The following is a 21,391-nucleotide window of genomic DNA, read 5'->3' on the forward strand; positions in this document are numbered from 1 at the left end:
TTGGTATCGCCACCATATTGGTTTTGGTGTTCTTCCGCCGATTTCGGTTGGCGGTCGAGTGGGCCCGCTAATCTGTAAGTGCTCCCCGTTTTCAGTACCCTCTGTTTAAATCTTAAAATTTGGCCTTAATTTCTAACTTTGGAGAAAATACTTACTTCGAAAGGAGAGTAGAGGTCTTTAGCTCAGTTTCTCACCAACAACAAGTCGCGACTGATGCCCATCTCCGGTGTCAGGACGCGTTATAATGTACTTTTTCGGAGGGTGGCAAGCGTTGATTGTAGGTGGCCTGTTTGGCCTGCCGTGGTGTTTTACCCTACTTTTTATGGGATTGTCCAAGCTGACCATACATGGTCCACTCTGGACCCTACGGTTTTTTACCCAACTAAGTAAGCTTACAACAGCCGTAAACGCCCCCTCTGCAATTCCTCCTTGTCATTTATGGGTAGGGCAAGAAAGATTGGGTAGCAGATCATCATCTAAGACTAGCTGGTACGAGGTAGTAGGCCTCGACAAGCAATTCAGTAGACTAACAAAAGCGGGACTAGGCTACGATATCATTTAGTTTCGCGATGGCCACCGCGGCAGAAGCAATCGCAACGTCTTAGGGAGAGAACGAACACCTTTTGAGGAAGGGCAATAATAACGGCCGTCCCATACTCATACCCTCGGCGGGATTTAAAGGCGCCCAAATACACACGTAAACAAAACAAAATGAAGGTGAGGGAGGGTGAGAGGCAGAGACTCCCTGAATCGATAACAAAGCCGCAACCGGCCCGAATAACATCACTTACCTTCTCATCCCTAACGTCTTAACAACCCATCAATGGCTTATGCAGGGGCCGTCATAGCCCTCTTAAGATAAAAATTCACTTAGTATCAGTATTGTTTATTAAAAGTGATTACGATCGCCATGTTTTGCAGAGCATCTCCCACTAAGCAACGTATCGCAAAACAAAATACTTAACCGTTGCGCAACAAGTTTCTTCTTCTTCCTATTTATCAGTGCTCGAGCCTCGAAATTTCATTCCACGAAAGACTTTAAAAGACAACCTAACAAAGCCTGAAAGCGTGATCAAATGCAGTATTATTAACGTCATCATATGCAACACCATAAAAACAACACTAAAATTCCTACATCTATTTTTACGAGGCTTTCGATACATGTCTAACGTTAGGCTCGAAACTCCCGGCCATGATTGTAATTTTGGTTAATTTTGATCACTTAAACATTTTGACATATGCGAAGTATATATAATACTGTACAAGGACTGCACATAGCGCATGATGTAAATGTAAGATAGCCATTTTGTGTCAACCTGCAATGCTTGTAATGGAAACAAATACTTGACACCTTACGATAAACGACAACTTTTCTAACGGGGGTTAATTGCAATGCAAAATTTGACGCAAGTAAAACGACCCCTTATTTTGAGATACTTTAATTTTAGTCAGTGTAAAGCATAATCGAAAACTACTTCAAGATTGAACATTAAAATTACTGCAATATCTGAAGTCATGTTTATGTCGAGTGCTGTGCTCAGCGATCACCTCTTTCCGTCCATACTAGTTCTTCATAGCCTATGTATGCCCTACACGTTGCCTTCTGTTTTTAGATAGGCTTCCAGTAAGTAACCTAAGAGTTGTACTCGGATAACTGTGTCCGACTTGTATTTTGTCATGTTGCTGGCTTAATTACCCTCCTTTGAATGTGGTAAACGAACTCAACACTAAGATTGTAGTACATCCAATTACGAATTGTGTACATTCCTATCAATAGTTTAAAATATTTTCTAGCATTCCATATATAAAAATATACTATATTTTCGATAGTCAAACTGCCATCATCTAATAACAAAATATCATCATCACCGCCTTCCAGGTTTCTTTAGCGGCCCTCCTGTTCAACTTCGTTTGGTTCATCGGGTGGGCGCTATTTATTTGTCAATTACAGTTAACAGTTTTTTGACTGATTGGTTTATGATATTTACTAGGCTATAAACACAAGCACCGAGGGACATTCAACCATTCAGCGCTCGAGATGGATGGATAGTAAGGGTCTCTCGGTGGCCTCGGTTGGATAGTAAGGAGTTGGATGGATAGTAAGGGTATGGAGGAGGAACGCAGAGAAAACTCAACAGCTGCACTACAATGCAATGGTAAGGAAAGTTCGACAGAGAGATAAAAGAAAGCGAGAACAGAGGCAGAATAGAATACAGAATTTAGTACACAGTCCAAGCTCCGGGACTTATGAGGTCATTTACCGCTGACAAGGAAATTGACAGGAAAAAAAGCTTGAAATGCGTAACAGGAGAAAAACCTCGCAGTCGTAATTTGAGTCAACCTTAGGAGGAAATGGAAAGTAAGATGGAAGAAAAAATATGAACGGAGGTACAGTAAAAGGAATGAAGACTGATGCAGCTAGGGGCCGATGGCACGCTGCAAAGAACCTTAGTAACGACTACAGATCACCACATGAGGCGCACTAAGGGGAAGGAACAGAGGTAAGTAGCCTTAAACAAAATAAATAAATAAATTAATTAATTAATTAAGCAGCCAAATAAAAAAACCCTATGAATTATAGATCGTGCTAGGGGCAGAGGGGTCGCTGAAAAAAATAAAAAACTTTGGCTAACCCTCCAGCGAGATGCACTCCCGGCGGAGTTCATGAGTCTGAAGGTTTCTCGGTCGCTTTTGTTGCAACTCGACTCCATTAATGCCGACGCCCCGTAAGCATTTGTTAATTTGCCTTGCGTAGTTCTTCACGAAATCGACAAAAATTTTTTTCCTACGTTCGCGTATTTCAATTGGAAATATCTGGCTCGCAGGAGATAAATGGCTCGCTTACGCCTAAATGTATATAACCATGATTCCATGATGATCAGAATGCGTAAATAATCTTGTTTCCTTGTCTGTCTGTTTCTTTCGATAAAGCAGGGTGGTATTCAAACTTTCGACCTACAGAGAGAGAGAGAGAGAGAGAGAGAGAGAGAGAGAGAGAGAGAGAGAGAGAGAGAGAGAGAGAGAGAGAGAGAGAGAGAGTTTACCATGAAAATCAATGAATGAATTCCGTCATAAACATGTTACTTCTGTTTTCTGAATCCTTGGAGTAAATCGGTTCCTAACTAATACCTAGCTTCTGGGGCGTCTATGGCCAGTGCAGTAACCATATGCGTTTTTACTGATTAACGGATGAAAAAATGACGCGAATCTTCGGACGACCATCTGGGTCCCTTCTGGAGACGTCCGTAGCATTCATAAAGCTCCTTAGGATATGTCAGTCTCAGCGAAATGAATATGAACACCTTATAAAAAAAAAAACCGATGCCCGAAATGCTATTGACATCCTACATGCATAGCCTACAAGCGAATACAGCAGATAAACACAAGCACAGACTAAATTTGTTCCACTTACCGTAGTGTTTGTAACATGCGTTCATTTATCATTCTCAAAATGAACAGTAAGCAATCTAAAAGACCATAAATCTGTATAACATATATATTACGTGTAGGTAGACCTGTATGGACATCTGGAAATGTATGATCTAGCAGTTTATTTTAGCAGAGTCCAATTTTCGTCATGTTCAAAGAATGCTATACAGTGCCATTTCTAAAATGGATAAATGGGCCTAGTTTGTTGGGGATCAGTTCGCCTTCGAAAAACTAAGGACATTATGTTAAACTAAAATGTTAAACGGAAGCGTAATAATAATCGTTAGTCGAAAATGAGAAATACTATTATGCTCTTTTATCAATCCTTAAAAGTTTTAAGCTTATTTTGTTTTATTCGAATCTAAATGATAAAAATTGCACTGTTGACTCGGAAGGGATAGCACGAATGTCCTATTCTTGCCTATGAAACGGTCTCGCATTACTTGGAGTGCTGATAAATGAACAGCAATGTCGTTATACAAAGTAACTGATTAAGTCCTTCATTGATAGCGGATGTCAAATATATAAATCAGTATCAGGAAGAACTTCAAAGACCCTCAGTTCATAATGGAGGACTTAGAATCTGTTCTGGAGTTTTTTTTTAATAGTAAGTGAAATGTCATAAACCACCATTCCTTTTATCGTAAATTACGACCCCGTAAGCATTGCGATGTGTAATAAAAATACAAGCCAGCGATTTTCCTCCTAAAAGATTACTTAATCAAGGAGACATTTTTATAAATGATCACTCTCCTTCTCCTTTCCACACCGGAGGTAATCGACTCGTTGAGTGTTATTTAAAAACAGTTTCCGCACCACTGCTGTCTCCTTGGATGCTAAAGAAAGGAAAGTACGCACGGATTTACTTTATTCATCAAATACTTACGCGTATACTAACAGGTACTCACTTACAACATAAACAGCACCATTACAGTACTTAACACATGAAGTTCCACGCAATTCAATTTATACTAATGGTCCCAAACACAATTAGTCATATACATCTCCTTCATGATCGTTATCTAGACTAAATAAATGCTTCAAAACAAACTAATAATAATTATTAAAAAAAAAAATGGTATTTAGCAGTGTTTTAGGGGCTGCAATGTAGACGTAGCTCAGACATGTCACAACTGTCCACGTCTCGTGATGCACGACTGGTATTTCCAGCAAAGTATGGTATTGAATTCTGCTTCGGGACATGATGGCAAAAGCTGGAAGAAAATTGTTACCTCGAATACCAGTTTTATGCACAAAAGCGGCTTCAGTACAAACACAAAATGTTCGAAAAGACCGATGTAAGAGGTAATTTGCCAAAAAGTTCACTTTCCTTTGTTTTAGCCACCATATCTTGCACAGCTAACCCAGTCCAATTATTGCCGTTTCATTAACTTTTTCATGAAAAGTCAAAATGCAAAGATAGATAATCTCATTTAGCAATTATCCAAAAGTCAAGACCTTTTTGCATCTTCGTACACGGGGTCAATTCGAAGACACCAGTGTGTGGGAAATGTATATGAATTGAGGAATCAACTTTTCGCTGTATTTCGGGATATATTACAGAAGTGATTAATGGAATCACTTCTTTATCTTTCTCTCACTCGTCTTTTGTTACAAAATGAGCCATAAAAGGACCTGGTTTTATCAACAGTGGCAGAGGGGAGGAGGAAATATTTACTCAAATCAAACGTAAAATGAAAACGTAAAATGATAATCAGTGGATTCTTTTTTCCTTTTTGCCTTCTGCCCTATTGTATATTTTCGCTAAATATTTCTAAAGAGTCGAGGAGAGCTTTTGTTGAGTCTCCCTTCTGTTCTGTTGTTTGATAAAAAGAAACCTTTTCGTTCTTGGAAGCCAAAGTATTTTTAGCATAAAGTACAACGGTGCCGGTGTATCGATAACGTCGGAGATTAATTTTATGTTATGGACAAAACATATCCATTCCATTAGCAGCTGCATAAAGCACAATCAACAACGATCGAAAATTAACGGATTTTGAACTTCTATTATAGTACATCGAATACAAGCCGATGTTAAACAAGCCGAAAACATCACAAAATATTATTCGCAACATCATGTATAGACGATAATTTTTTTTCTCGATAAATTGTTCATATAGCATGCAATTTTAATATCTTATTTTTACGTCATAATATCTTACAATATCCTTACCAAATTCTTTTTTACGGATAGGCCACTGGGACGGGCAAACTAATGTCGTTATGAAGCCTTAGCCGGAGGGAAATCATCTTAAAAAGAAGAGGGAACGAGTTACCTTCGATCATTTTTTTCTCTCTCTCTGTGACAGATCACTAAGGTGGTTTCTGCAAGACAAGGTTCACCGAGCGTTGCCCCAACAGCTCGGCAATTTTAGTAAGACTTTCAGTTGCTCTTGATATTTGAGCTTCATTTGAAAACGTTGTAAAATAATTTTCTAATGAAAAGAAATTTGGGAGTTTTACTCCATTCTAAGACTCATTTCTAAGTCTTTAGTTTTCTGTAAAAGAAGACTCTTGAGATGGCTATTTGTCTGTCTGTTCGCACTTTTGCTGTCCGCCCTCAGATCTTAAGAACTACAGAGGCTAGAGGGCTGCACTTTGGTATGTTGATCATACTCCCTCCAATCATCAAACGTACCAAATTGCAACCCCATAGCGTCAGTAGTTTTTATTTGATTAAAGATTAAAGTTAGCCCTCGTGCTTATGGTACCGCTATAGGTACCAACAACATAGGACACCACCGGGCAATTGCTTAAAGGTTTCATGGGCCGTGGATGGAGTTTTATAAAGCATTATAGGCTGTACTGAAAACTCGATTGCGCCGAAGAAACTTCGGCGCATTTTTTACTTGTTATCTATGGTTTTAAAGATTTTACTGTTGACACAAAAACACCTGCTTCCTTCACCATTTGTAATGGTGTTCCATAGTTTACTGTTTTCTAATCAACGACCTTCCTTCCAAGGTTCAGTTCATATCGGCATGTAGCAATTAATTATTCGGCCCTCTGTCATTCAAATCTGATCTGTTATCCTTTCGAATTTACATTCAGTCTCTAATTGGCCACTCTTTGTCTCTCAACTGAGTTTGAGAACAGATTTGTCATCAGTGACTCGCAATACCAATTTCTACCTACTTCATTCTTTTTCTCCTACCGAAGTGAATGGTTCAACTTGATGAAAACGTTATTCAGTGTCTCACTTCTGTCAACGTTTTCGTTGCTTATTGCTTTGAATGTGTCTTGGAAACTTTACACGTTTCTCATTGCTGAACAGTTTCTATAAACTGATGTACCGTGTTTGACGGAAAGCATTACTTTCTTCACCTCAAACATTACACCTTTGTGATGGCGTTATTCAACCCTGTTTGGAGTCCTGTTCTGGTATAGCGGCTCTTTCTCTTTCTTAATCCTTGACATTATTATATAAAAAACATCCACCAAAATCAATCACCAATTTCTACTGCAAGGCAGCGCTTCTGGTTCTGCTCAGATGAAGGCAGGAGTCCCTTGTTCTTCAAAAGCAAATCAGTAGCTTTGACGCAAAATGTACAGCGTGGAAAGGGATTTCATATATGGTAATGATGGGTGTCAAAAAGTATTACAGTTAACCAATTTGGTTTTGCTTCTATCAAAACTGCTGTTTCGAACTGGCATAATAATATTGCCTACCTCATCCATCAAGTTGTCGGTTTTCCCCTGATTGACATGGCAACGAGTCTTAGTTATTTGTTCTTATCAGCGGTAACAATCATCATCATTCTCTCTCTCTTTCTGAATACGTTATATTTGCGCGACTACTTTACCAAAAGAAAATCGTACACTTATACCCGAACTGTCACAGTACAGACAGCATCATTCACTGAAATTCGAGACATACCTATATATAAACCACGAGAATTTGTAGTGAAAAAAAAAAAAAAACGATAATTGTCATATGTTCAACACAATGTGTGTGACTCGGGGAGATAGAAAAGGAGTGTTCTAGATATTTAACTAAGGACTGGAAAAGTGTAATATCTCACCAGGAATTCAGTCAACTTTTAGACGAGGCAGCAGTATTATGCTCTGTTATACTGACCTCCAGAAACGAAATATTCAGTTTCTAGTAGTACCATCCAGCCATTTGGTACTGGTTGTTGATAGCAAAAATATGTTAGCATTATGGTATGATGTGTGATGGATAATGAAATATTTCGCCATTATTTTGCGTGATTATACACGTCACATAGACATGATCAATTCCGTAGCCACAACTCGATTGGAATTACCTTTAACTAGGATTTATTATTTTTAAACAAACATCTCTCAAGAGCTAATTGCGCCTTAGATGTCGATCTTTCGTTACCTGTACCAACATCCCTTCCTGAGAGTAAGCAAATAAAGTCCGTAGCTTTCATTAAACTGACTTCATTTCTTAAGTAGCCTAATAAAGAATATCACATGAAGAAAGGTTTTCTCTTTCTAATTTTTGTTAGAACCTGAGGTAACTATGACCCATTTAGTGGATCCCTAAAAAATATTACATATGCCAATTTACATTGGACATCTTTTTTTTATTAAGCAGAAAACAAGCTTCTCCTCTTTCCCTTATCGCCGTTCAATGGAGATCTTATGCATGCCCTTCTAAGCAGCCAATGTGTGCGTGTGCGTTTAAGTCTTTAGTCATCAGTAATTTTGAATAGACATTTATCTCTTGTGATCTTTAGTGTGCTTTCGCGAGAAGAAATTGTTTCAGGTCGAATGAAACATTTTCGTGATTTTATTTTGAGTTCTCTTCGATGAATTAATGAGAAATCGTTATTTATTACCTCCGGTGCGTAGCTGCTTAAGTATTAATATATATATATATATATATATATATATATATATATATATATATATATATATGCTTGTGTGTGTATGTTATTTGGACAATGGACCCGTGCATGAAAAAGTCGGAAGTCTTTGTATCTGCTTTTATTATCATGTGGTGGGGATCATATATATATATATATATATATATATATATATATATATATATATATATATATATATATATATATCTATATATATATATATATATATATATATATATATATATATATGTGTGTGTGTGTGTGTGTGTGTGTGTGTGTGTGTGTGTGTGTGTGTGTGTGTATGTATATCTCATAATTATCAAAGAAGCACTCATAAAGTAAAACACGAAAATGTTTGTATAGGCCTGAAAACAATTTTTTCTCGCTAAAACGCAATACTGATCACAACAGATAATATGTCAATTCAAAATTACTGATAACTTCACACACACACACACACACACACAACTCTGCAAAGAACCAGAGCATGACGTAATCTCTTAAACATATTACAATTTACAATCCACAGATCTCTGGAAATATCTTGAACATAGACAGTATGCAAAATTATAATTGATATGTTTTTAAATATAAATTAATATAAGATTTTAAATATATCTAAATATACCAGTGTTAATTCAGCAATTCATATCACGAAAGTAAAATATCTACCCAAAAGCAAGAGCTTCGAAGCACCTGTCTGAACTCTTCTCGATCGTTCGCTGCCTCAGGACGCTCACCAACATAGAAAACGGTACTGGGCTAACTACGCAAATTATCGTCAACGCATAAAATGGAATCATCACTCACTTTACACTTTAACAATGTAATGGCCCAAAATCAGACAGTGACTAAACCCGTTATCAAACATTCTTCTCCAGAGTAAATATGGACTCCAAGCTACGAGACTTCTCTAATGTTACTAGAAAATACTTCCACCGATGAAGATAAGAAAGCTTTATTTACCAATTTATCCTCTAAAGAAACTATCAAAAACTTTAAAAACCAGGGGTTACGCAAATGGTAAAAAGAGGTCTTAGATACCCACCTTCAGTTGGGGTAGTCAAAGAGAATGTATCTGAATGTTGGCTCTAAAAGACGTAATATACTGGAATAATTGGTGACTTATTTCACCGCATAATATCAATTATTATGAATTTATGGACAATTTTGGTAAATAGATGGAAGAGTTTTCCATAAGATTGTATTTAGGAAGCAATTTTGTTCAATGAAAAGTAGATCACGAAGCCTAAATTTAACAGGGTAAATAGGGAGATTTTACTAAATAAATGTTGGTAACAGAAAAATAAATTCACATTAACTGAAATATTCCTAGTTAATGATTATGAGATAATTAATAAAAGCTGGAATGATACAATTAGTAAAGTTTAAATATAAATATGCTTAGGAATTGGAATATAGTATTTAAGCCAAAAGCCAAGCGCTGAGATCTATGAGGTCATTCAGCGCTGGAAGGGAAATTGAATTTGAAAGGTGCAGGAGGAAAACCTCGCAGTTGCACTATGAAACAATTGTTAGAGAGGGTGGAAAGTCAAATCGAAGAAAGAGAATATGAGCGGGGGCTACAGTACAATGATTGGAAGAGGTTGCAGCAAGCGGCCGAAGAGACGCTGCAAAGAACCTTAAGTAATGTACCTTACTGTACTAGGCACTACCCTCTTCGGTAGGAAGTATGCTTCAAATCGGTCTTCGTTTATATGCCAAAAATCTTTTATCATCACGAAAATAATTCTAAGTTAGGTGTGATACAGTTCATGCGTCTCCATCGGCAATGAAAAACAAAAATGACACAAGCAATTTTCCGGAGGAATTGGTATAATAAATACGTAGTACTATAATGCGGCAGTTGTGCTCACAAGCATATATTTTAATGTTATGACATTCGAAAGATGTGGATGAAAGATGGCCTTTATTATACTGGTACTAAATTAAGTCATATGTTTCCGAGAGACTACTCAAACTGTATCTTAAACCGCTAATCCTTTTTACAATATTGTTGCTGACAACCTACGAAAATGAACGAGAATGGTAAACTTTCGATATGTAAAAAGGAAACTAACTCAGGGGCCTTGGCACCAAAAATATTGTAACTTCTGTGACACAGATCCACTTTCTGATTAGAAGTTTCAATGGAATAAGCGCTCATGTAAATTGTTGATTGATTCGTATCAGAGAGTGTTTAATGCATTCATTTTTGTACGTATCTTCAGCCACAGACGAAAGGATAAGGTACACGTCAGAGTTGACAGTTGATGTAACAAAAACATGGAAATAGGACATCATTTCAATGTTGTACCTACGTCCTACATTTGTGTTTGCGTGTTACGCCATTTTGGATAGTGGCTCCAAACCTCTGCTGTAAAAACACCGATAGTGGATTTTGCATGGACGACAAACTCACAGGAAAATCCTGTTTCCATGTATTTCTTACACAAACCGTCACATCTGTTGTTTAATGCCTTTGCCTTTTTTCTATCTGTACATTTCTTCCTTTTATATTATGGAACGTAAATATTAATAAAGCATAAAGAGAAAAACAAGTTCCTGAACATTTGAAAGTAAAATGTTACTTGTTTATACTAAAGAAGAGTGTTTCCCGTAAACGTTACAATCTGAAATAACAGATGGCGCTGGGGTTGTTGCTAATTTGCTATCTCCATTCTGATGCACGAGTGCCTAACCTTACACCAAACGCCCAACCCCCACCCCCCACCAAAACCCACAAAACCAGTATTCTTAGCGATTTTACTCAGATTTCTTTCCGAATACTGCCTGAGCTATTCGAGGAAATAAAGCCACGCGCAACAGCGTCTGAAAAGTGAAGAAGCAGCAAGAGGCAGACAGGACCCAATCAAGCGTCGCCACACTCACAGGGTCGCCGTCCTTCACTCATCGGTTAGGGTCTGGGTGTTTTCCAGTCTCGGCGCTCATCTATTTATTTACGTTGTTTTCATCGCTCCAAAACGAAACAAAACAAAGCAAAAAAGTATCCGTGTTTTGCGACTCCGTTTGACATCTCAACGGCGTGGGCCGAGTTCATTTATTTCCAATTATCTCCTGTCCCATTCATGCATTCACCCCCTTTGTTATCTGTCATTTGTCATCGATTCAGTTTCCGCCAATTCGGGCCCTCCATTTTTTATTTCTTCGCATCGCGCGTCTGCGCACTTCCACGCACCGATTCATACTCCCATAATGCCCTACATTATTATTCTCGCCTTTGCAAGCATCTTCTGACACGTCTGTATTGATCATCTAACGATACTTCTAGAAAACCTTATGTAAAGGGTAATATTAATGAAAATGTTATTCCATGCAAAACTATATTTTCACCGGACATTCAACGTTGTTATTATTATTATTATTATTATTATTATTATTATTATTATTATCTTTTCAACATTCAAAATGAAAGTGGCAAAGAAGGCTATTGACTGTCTACGCAGAATTCCATTATACATAGTATAACAGACCTTGAAGAAAAGAAATAAAATGCTAGGGAAAATCACAAATAAAAAAAAAACATGCATATACAAGCAAAAAAGCAAACGCGCGCGCGCACACACACACACACACACACACACACACACACACACACACACATATATATATATATATATATATATATATATATATATATATATATATATATATATATATATATATATATATGAGAATTTGAGAAAATCTACTAAATTGAGACTAACGAAAACCAGGGTTCCAGTACAGTGAGAGCAAGTATCAAACTGAAAAGAGTCCCACAATCCACTGCATATCCATAAAAACTGGCCGGCAATTTTCTCATTTTCATCCCCTTAGGTCAAGGCAGTGTGAAAAATGTGGTACTTTAACAGAGTATGGGTACAAAATATACAAAAATCCATGCAAATGTTGTCATACTTAAACATGAACTTAATAACAAGGATAACAAAACCAATACAAACATGACTTCGTATAACAATCACTCACTACAAAAGTCAACAAAACCTCGGTAAAAACTCGTCACCATAGAAGAGGCAACGCACCGAGCAGAAAAGGAAGGACAGTAGTGAAGGTTTTGAAACTGAATTTCAAAGAAGGCAGAGAAAAGTTAATGATAAGGTTAAGACAACCTCTTCATAAACCACTAGGCATCCTTGGATCCTCTATAGTGGCTTAATAGTACCATTGCAATTACGTGAAGTGACTACACAGACCAAGGGGATACTCTCGAGTCTAGAGTCTAGACCTTGGCACAGACAAGATTACCTTCCCTAGAGACACAAAAATAATAATCTACATGAAAAATGATTTAATTAGCAGAATGAACTTAAATAAAATGCAATGAAATTTCCATGAGAAGTGTACAAGAAGACTCACAGCATTCAAGTGACCAGGTATAGCATTTACATATCCTAATATTTATCGAGAAACCGTAGGTAAGCTCTTTCGGTCTTTATTTGCATTTCCTTTATCCCGCGCAGAGCACACGCCAGCTCCGGCCAGACCACAAACTTCCCAGCGGCTTTTCGCTAGTCAGTCAACACTTCTCCATCGTATATTCGCCGCAGGAAATGGCCAGGCCATCCCACGATTTCTGTTCCTTTTCCATCGTCTTTTCGCCACTTTTTCCCCCCCTCCCCGCTTTCCGAAGTCCGACCAGAAGCGTCCTTGCAAATTGGATTAAGCTCCCAGGAAAGTGAGCGGCTCCACCAATCATTTTCAATGAACTTGAGTGGCTCAAGCGTTGTTGCATACGTTGGTGTGTGCGTGAACGGAAAGTGCGTGTGTTTGCGAACAGATTTCCAAGACCCTCTTACGATGCAAGCAAAACTAAATAAAGAACATTATAACTGAATAACACATAAACATGTTCCCTTCTTTTAAAGAGATGAGAAACGAGAATGGGAGGAGCGAAGCAGTAGGAATTTTCTATGAACCACCAGCAATATGGCCGACTATTACAGAAAAAAGGGCCTCACGCGTTACATATCTAGATAAGTAAGTTGACATCTTATGGATGGAAGGATGCCAAAAGTGACAGAGCTAAAATTAGACATAAATGCATAGGTGTTGGAAGATAAGAAGGGAGTAGAGTACAGAATGGTTAATGTTTGCAGGTGATATGCTACTGACTGCGAATATTGAGGAGACAAATGAACGATGGTGGTAGGATAAGAAGAGCGGTGGATCACACCATCAGTGAGGAGAGGTTGACAGCCTTTGTGTGCCGAAATATTGGAGAGAGACTAAGAATGGCCATGGCAGTCAAGGTGGATTTGCATACTTATATTATCACGCTTGTCATGACTAAAATCCAAGCTGCAGCCTGGAAGATCAGAATGCTACAAGCACAAGGGTCCTATAGTAGATTCACATCAGCCGTGCATTTGATGTCTAGACCAGTCCTTTACGACGCTCCTGATTGGCTGTTGATAAGCCAATGACAGGGCCCGGCTGGAAACTCGCAGTCTCTCTCGAGAGTTCATATAGGCAGGATGTGTATTCCAATTCTCCTCAGGGATGCTTTTGAAAGATATATCCCTCAGGAGAGGTGGAATATACATCCTGCCTATGTGAACTCTTGAGAGAGACTGAGAGTTTCCAGCCCCGTGATTGGCTTATCAACAGCCAATCAGGAGCGTCGTAAGGGACTGGCCTAAAGATGCACCGGTGATGTGAATCTACTATAGTAGGGAAGAGAGCCCAGCGAAGAAAAGAGAAACTTAGAATAAACTTTATTTGTAACAACAATACAAACAAAAGCGAATGCGATAAATAACAACAAATGCGATAAATATCAGTGGAATAAGTATGACATAACAAATCATCTATCAAAAGACTCATATCAACCTGCACATCGAAAAAACATTGGCACCAATATATATATATATGTCTGTGTGAGTGATATATATATATATATATATATATATATATATATATATATATATATATATATATATATCACTCACACAGGCATATGTATATTGGTGCCAATGTTTTTTCGATGTGCAGGTTGCTATGAGTCTTTTGATAGATGATTTGTCATGTCACATTTATTCCACTTTGTATCGCATTTGTTGTTATTTATCGCATTCGCTTTTGTTTGCATTTTTCTGACATATATATATAGTTTTTAATCTAAGTTTCTTTTTTCTTAGCTGGGCTCTCTTCCCTACATTAGTAGATTCACATCACCGGTGCATCTCTTGTCTAGGCCAGTCCCTTACGACGCTCCTGATTGACTGTTGATAAACCAATCACGGGCTGGAAACTCTCAGTCTCTCTCTCTCTCTCTCTACACACACACACACACACACACACATATATATATGTATATATATATAATGTGTGTGTGTGTTATGTGCGACACAACCTCAGTCTAGCAGCAGGTCGGTGATGCTCATAAGATCGGGAAATTTTACATTATCTGATAATTACAGAGAGAGAGAGAGAGAGAGAATTTCACGAGTAACGACCGCTCACAAACTTGCGAAAAACCCAACTGATTAAGGTGTAGTGGTTTGTTTGGATCGCTGCTTGACGTCTGACAGCAAAACCAATACACAATCTAAGGCAGGTAATGTGTCCAGAATTTTTAGCTTTTGCTCAGCCCGACGACCGCGTCCCAGTGGTCGCTCGTTTGAGTGTCTGCTTCCCAAAAGCTCTCCCGGGAAGCGATCGCGTTGCCACTCTGGTTCGATCCGGCGCAAAAATGAAATTCGCTCTCACTCTCTCGTTGCACCTCCATGAAGTTCGAATTCTCTGACATTTCAGTGCTTCTCTCTCTCTCTCTCAGCTGTTATCAGCAAAAATTGAAAGTTCTTGTTATTACTTCCGATCCGAATGTTTTTTTTTAGATTTTTTCATCTTATTCTTCAACTGGCGTTGCAACGATATATGGTTACCGGCTTAACAGGATTACCTGCATAATAGCAGTTGATACTACCAGCGAAATTAACTTTGAATGTTATTGCCACTGTAAATAATAATAATAATGACAATAGAAATTATATTTTTTTTACCACTGAATTTTAGCATGCTATCCATCACGAAAAGTGGAGGATAGTCTTTGTAGATCTGTGGGTTCATAAAACATCTAAAATTTTAACTTGAAAACGAGAAAAAAAAAAAGATTCTGGGTAACATGGAATAATTGCATACCCATTGAGTACGAATTAAGAAATTGTCTTGATGTAACAAAAATATATGGAGGCTCAATAAACTATGCGCTTTGCCTTTTTCATATTATTATTATTACTATTTATAATAATTTAGTTCCCTAAAATTCCTGTACCACCATAATGCGCAATCTCTCTCGTTTACCCAGCAATTTTTGATATTTTGTCATTCCTCAGTCCCTTAACTGCGATCCTTATATACTTTCCTTTTATTTCCATTAGCTCCCTAAGCTTTTACGTACCCTTTTGGCTCTTGCACGGTTAAATTCTGCATCTGTTCTATTCTTCTTATTGAACAATTTTTCAAAATTCTCTCTCTCTCTCTCTCTCTCTATATATATATATATATATATATATATATATATATATATATAATATATATATATATATATATATATCTATATTATATATATATATATATATATATATATATATATATATATATATATATATATAATATCATAGAATCCACAGGTCACTTTCATCAGATGTATATATATGTACAGTATATCTTGAAGGTTGGGTATCTTCTTATATGCTCCCCGTTTGGCTCTTGAGGGTTGGTGTGTTGAGTGCGTCAAAAAGATATGACGAAATCGAGAAGCGGAGATGTTATCAAAACCATTACAAATGCACTCTCACAAACACAAATATAATATATATATATATATATATATATATATATATATATATATATATATATAGATATATATATATATATACCCTCTCGAATGAACAGACATTCAAATGAATAGTTTAGCCTTCAAAGCTTTTGAGGTTCTGAAGTATCACGGCCATCTGTTATTGACTCGTTTGACGAGGATGCCATGAGTTTGAAAGCCGGGAAATTCACTGACAATGAGATGCATTATGATCAAAGTCAATCGCATGTTTAAACGCTGGTGCCAATGCGAACGGAAAACGAAGATAGGTTTTCGATATATTTTTTTTTTTTTGTCGGGAGTATAAATGGACGAAGGTGGGAATATATTCAGCTATTCAATTTGATACATTTCGTCTGGGCACTACTTCACAACTAATGAGTATATTTTTTTCTTTCTTACAATTCATAATAAATAAGCTTAGTTTTTACAATTTACACTTACTGATAAGGGAATTCTGTGAAAGGATACAATTCATTAAGGAACGTATGCAAACTGGATGTATCTGGTCTTGGCAATATTTCCTAACTAACTATATCCATTATTCTCTTGAAATTCTGAAAAAGAATTGGGGTAGGCCTGGATTTCCTCTTTACACTTACTGAAATTTTTAAATAGAATTCTAGCATTTAAATTCCATTTGATAGAGAAAACCTCAAATTTACGATCTGAAAACTTACTATTATTACCGTTTGAAAATTTTACTACAACTAATCGTAAACTGATTGCTGTGTGGTCAGGGTGTTATTCTTACTGTGAACGAAAGTTCGTCGGTTTTGTGGTGCCAAACTATTGAAAGGAAATGGCACCGTGCCTAGAAAATGAACACTTCAAGGGAAAAAAACGCGTGGTTATACTTTCTCACATTTTTACACATTTGGATCGGTATCCCCTTCTAAATGATTAAGTTGCAGCTCAGTAAAACTTCTCAATACCCGAAATCTACAGAGTGCTTATAATCAGGGTAGGTGGGGGATCGGCAGAGTAGGGGAGACAGCAGCGCCGGGTTCCAGCGCGCTACCAACACGCTCGTTTTAAAATAATCATAGTTAATTCTGCGTTTTTTTTGTTTGTTTGTATTGTTTTTGTGGTTTTTTTTTTTTTTTTTTTTTACGTTGCATGGAATCAGTGGTTATTCAGCAACGGGACCAACGGCCTTTAAGTGACTTCCGAACCACGTCGAGAGTGAGCTTCTATCACCAGAAATACACATCTCTGACCCATCAATGGAATGCCCGAGAATCGAACTCGCGGCCACCGAGGCGGCAGACAAAGACCATACCAACCACACCACTGAGGCGCTTCTCTGTTTTTTGTCTCAACAATGAATTGCTAAGTATTATTCCAATCGCTTTTTCTATGTTCGGAAAGAAATCTGCCCAGATTCTCTTCTGTTTCTCCAACAGAAGACTTTACAGTCCTCATATTTTATAACTTGTCCACCGGCTGAATTTAATTTCTCATACTTTTCATCTTTGTATAGTCTTGTTTACATATACGTTACACCTGTTGGTATTTGTTGAAATGGAACGCGAATTCATTGTTCTCATTCTTTATTCTTTTTTTCTGCCATCGTTCTGGAGAGACGCAATTTCACGACGGTTCTCTCTTCTGTATGCTTATAGCTTTCTTTGTGAACGTAGATTTTCCTGTTTTTATCGACAAGATCTTTTACAAACTATGCTGGATACGCTAACTTTGCAAAGTCGTTTCTTATGAACCTTTGCAAAGTCGTTTCTTATGAACCTAACTTCAGAATCAACTACCCTAAAAGCCCTTAAAAACCAACTAATAACCCCTTAAGTGCAGTAATCACAAATGCACAATAATTAAGATATTTTGAAATGTTTCCACGTGTGAAATCCTTTAGCTGCAAAGTCTTCAGGTATTATTCTTGCATAAACAGAGTGAAGGTTTGCTCTTCCACGTGATTAAAGGAAGCCCTGCAATATGGACTGACCGCCAGAAAGAAGTTTCAAATAAGGGGTTGTTAATGTTAGCATTAATTAATCATCAAGTCAGAGCGGTTATAGCTTGAGAATGAAATCAAATCTGAAATCTTGATTATAAAGTTTCTCAGAGTCAGATACGCTCTTCAGCTTCGTAATATTTATCAAATCAATTTGACATATGCATGTCACTCTTTAGGTATGATGTGAGTTGTGGGTAAATCGAGAAATCACCGAACTTCCTCAGCTTTGGGAGATTCTCGGCCAATCCAGATCATCATATGCGAATCTGCGGTTGCAATTGGCATCAGTACCTTCGATCTCATGAACGGATTTTTTCGTCTTCTCGACGTATCCTGGAATTATTACCTGGTGCTTTAAGCCGCCCTCTTGATTACAGGTGTCACTTGTAGCGTCTGACGCGTTACTCCAAGGAGCTCATAGGCATATTTAGCATATTTATCATATATTCTTATATTTTTCCTTTCGAAGTCACTGGGATATTGAATTTCAAATGTTACTTATATTAAATGACCCAAGATAATAAATAACAATAAAAAAATATTTCGAAGAATCGAGTTTTCTGTACAGCGTATAATGCTCTATGAAACTTTCAGCCGGTCGTGGTGGCCTGTGTTGTTGCGGTGCCAGACGCACGATCATGGTTAACTTTAAACTTAAATAAGGTAAACCCTACTGAGGCTAGAGGGCTGCAATTCAGTATGTTTGATGATTGGAAGGTCGATGACCAATATACCAATTTGCAGCCCTCTAGCCTCAGTAGTTTTTACGATCTGAGGGCGGACAGACAAATAGCCATCTAATAGTTGTCTTTTGCAGAAAACTGAAAATGTGAGCTAAAGTCCTTGAGAACAAATAAATGTCTCCTGGATTTAAATCTGATTGATCGTTGGAGATCACTTTTAGAAAAATGCTAATAAATCTCAACTAAATGGTTAAAAATGCTCTGATACACAGTCCAAATATGATTTGAGTTTTTAATTATTGATATGAAGCACGAAAATATAATTAATAGAATAAATGAAGGAAGGTCCAGTAATTTGAAGACTTCTGTTACCATGCTGTAAAGGTAAATGGCAGGTGTTGTGAAAACCTGAAGGACAGATAGGCTTTATTTTTAATATATTTGTGTTGTCTTTTGCTTCTTGCGATACAACTGAACCTTCATCTCTTCGCCTAGATTTTTTTCTAATTGTTATTTTTTAGGTATTTTCTCTCTCTCTCTCTCTCGTTTTTCCAAGTTACTATATTTGGTCGCTGTTTTGCAAAAGTATCGCCCAGTAACACCGGCAATTTACTATGTCCAAATGGTCAGTATGATAATTTGTTTCTTTCCACAGACTTTATAATATCAAGATTTTCCAATGTCTTTTTTTTTTCTTGTAATCTTCCTCCTTTATAAAGGCCCTTAAATAAGTTCATTAGGGCGAGATGCGAGTATTTAAATGATTCTTTCGGTTTTCCGTTCTTCCTCACAGTTTCTTCCTTCATTTTTGGCTCCGTAAAGCCATCTGGTCACTCGCCTCAATGACACAACAGACTACATTAGCTACCGCAAGGTTCCCGATAAAACAAACTTCGGACGTGCCGAATTCATTACAGCAGTCTTGCTTTTTTCGTTATTTTCTACAAAAATCTCAAGGCGTCAGAAAATGGGTGATCAATTAATGCGAACCGAATTCCATTAATTATTTTTTCTTTCTTTCTTTCTTTAAATCTTTAGCTGAAAATCCTTAAAGTCAGATTCAACAGAACTGAATTGAATTGAATATAAAATTTGGGCAAAAGGCCGAGGACTGGGACCTATGAAGTCATTCAACGCTGGGACAGTAAAAGGTTTGAAAGTAGAGGCAGGAGGAAAACCTATAGCAGCTGCACTATGAATCAAGTGTTAGGAGAGGGTGGAAAATAAGATGGAAGAAAGAGAATATGAAAGGAAGTACAGTGAAAGGAACGAACGGACGGAGTTGCAGCTATGGGCCGGAGGAACGCCGCAGAGGGAGAGACAACTTATACGAAAAGGTTATTAATTACATAAATAGGAAAAGGTGATTAATCAAATAAACATGAGGAAACCAAAAATAAAGCCGATACACCTGAAATTCAGAAGACGTCAACACAGAGCAAGAATGAATGTGCTCCTTACTTAAATATTCCGAAATCAGAAGATTCTCCAGCTGGAGTAGGCAAACTGGTCCACATTTCAGTTGTAGCCAAGATGAACTTCCTAGCAAACGGAGTAGCATTAAACTTATTACACTTCCTGGATCAGGTCAAGATTAGCGAATCCACTATTTTTCAAGACAATATTACACCACTTTGATTTATATGTATATATATATATCTATATATATAATAATATATATAAGATATTCTTATAATGTAAGTTTTGTAATGCAATTATAATTTTGGTAATGTGATTAATTCACTTCAGAACCTGTGTATCATGTTATGAAATGTACGTTTTTGTGTTCAGATTTCCACATTTAAAGATAACACATGTCAAGTAGTGTAACTTTTCCTTTTTAAACATACATAAGGCGGAGAGAGGAAAAGGTAAGGTAAGACAGAGAGAGGGAGTGGAAGCTTATAAGCCTCTGAAGAGGGTTGTTTTTCACATCTTGAGAATACCTTAGCTAAGCTAATTTTATATCTTTCCAAACGGTCCTGAACGAAACAAGGGGGCCTTGTTCATAGACAGACGCGAACGCAGCTAAAGAGGCCCCTACTCGATATCCCTATAGAGATGACGTAATATGTTTTCGTCTCGGACTTGTAATACATTCACCCTAATACACATATTTACGCATATAAAACTATTCATTCACTTTTGAGACGTAGCGGCGTGTGTTAGAGAGTGTAGCATTGCTCTAAAATCTCTCTCTCTCTCTCTCAAATCTCTCACACTTGCTCATTCGCGAGACTGTTTCATTAACATAATGTAACTTACATTTGTATTTGAGCTGGTCACTCAGTAATTGTTTTAATGTATGCATTGTTTGTGGAATCTGAGCATAGTGTTATTGATATTATTTTTGTGAAGGCGCCCACAAAATTATTGAAGAGGTTGAAGATTGTAACAGGCCTTTTCTTTTGAGTGAGAAGTTGCAACAGCGTAAGGTATTTTACAAATGTTTTGAAGTGCACTTCGAGGTTTTATTTTAGTGTTTGGATAAAATTATAATTTTTTTTATGCATTTTTCTTTTGTTTTGTTCTTTTGACATGTCCATTTTATATGCTTAATGTTTGTACTATCAATGCTTTAATTGTTTTCATATTATGCATTATGTTTTTTTGCATTGTCTTTATTTTG

The 21,391-nt window shown here is 37.2% G+C and overlaps 1 protein-coding gene across 1 annotated transcript in view; it reads right to left on the bottom strand.

Annotated features, from left to right (window-relative positions):
• The window catches only part of LOC135212066 (ABC transporter F family member 4-like), a 182,627-nt gene extending 181,677 nt beyond the window's left edge, over nt 1-950 (bottom strand). Inside the window, 1 exon segment of the mRNA XM_064245410.1 lies at nt 792-950. The gene's annotated coding sequence lies outside the window, so the exon portion shown is untranslated.
• Between the last annotated feature and the right edge of the window lie 20,441 nt (nt 951-21,391).

Source organism: Macrobrachium nipponense, chromosome 40, assembly GCF_015104395.2.
Source record: "Macrobrachium nipponense isolate FS-2020 chromosome 40, ASM1510439v2, whole genome shotgun sequence".
NCBI classification, from domain to species: Eukaryota; Metazoa; Arthropoda; class Malacostraca; order Decapoda; family Palaemonidae; genus Macrobrachium; species Macrobrachium nipponense.